Genomic DNA, 1,085 nt, shown 5'->3' on the forward strand with positions numbered 1-1,085 from the left:
AAAAAAAAAAAAAAAAAGAAAAGAAAAGAAAAAGGTAACCCAAATTCTGAGCGCAGATAGTCCCAATTCACAGATTAACAAAGGACTTGTATCTAAAACATAAAGAATGCTTACAATTAAATAATAAAACAATACAGTTAAAAATGGGCAAATGTCTTGGCAGGCATTTCACAAAATTATACACACAAACATATAAATATGTTTATATAGATATAAATAGTTCCTAGAAATGCTTTGGCAGATAGATAAATAAAAATTAAAACATTCTGAGATACAATACTCAGTGAATGACTAAAATTACAAAGACCAGCCACATGTATTAGTTTCTGATTGCTGCTATAACAACTAACCACACACTTACAACACAAACTTATGACATCATAGTTCTTGAGGTCAGAAATCTGATAAGAACAGATACTACACTTGATCTTAGCCAAAAGACCAAGAAGCGATGAGGTCGGAAGTCTGAAATGGGGTTTACAGGACTAAAATCAAGGTGTCTATAGAGCCTCATTTCTTCTGGAGGCTATAAGGAAAGTCTATTTCTTGACTTTTTTCAGTTTTTCAGAGCCTGCCCTCATTCCATAGCTGGTGACCTCATCACACCAATCACACCTCTATTTCTGCCCTTACAAGTCTTTTTTTCTTTCCATATGTCCTCTTCTGCTTCCATCTTCCAACAGTTTAGGAGCCTTATGATTACATTAGCCCACCTGGATAATTCAGGATAATCTTCCATCTCAAGAGCCATACTTTAACCACATCTACAAAGTCCCTTTGCCATGTAAAGTAACATATTCACAGGCTTTGGAGATTAAGACATGATCATGTTTGGGGGCTAGTGTGCTGCCTGCCACAACTACCAGTGTTGGTAAGAATGTTGTGAACATTAATTTTATGTGTCAACGTAACTGAGCTAAGGGATTCCCAGCTGATAAAACATTTCTGGGTATGTCTGGGAGGGTGTTGCCAGACTATGTTAACGTTTAATTTGGTAAACTGAGTAAAGAAGATCACTCACTGATGTGGAAGGATATCCTCTAATCAGTTTAGGACCCAAATAGAACAAAAGGCTAAGGAAGAAC

The 1,085-nt window shown here is 36.2% G+C and overlaps 1 pseudogene; it reads right to left on the reverse strand.

Moving 5' to 3' along the window:
- Window positions 1-292: 292 nt before the first annotated feature.
- On the reverse strand, window positions 293-453 carry LOC111723851 (annotated as a pseudogene).
- Window positions 454-1,085: the final 632 nt, after the last annotated feature.

The sequence above is a fragment of the Otolemur garnettii genome, unplaced genomic scaffold (assembly GCF_000181295.1).
Source record: "Otolemur garnettii isolate 467f Iridium unplaced genomic scaffold, OtoGar3 scaffold00016, whole genome shotgun sequence".
In the NCBI taxonomy this organism is placed as follows: domain Eukaryota; kingdom Metazoa; phylum Chordata; class Mammalia; order Primates; family Galagidae; genus Otolemur; species Otolemur garnettii.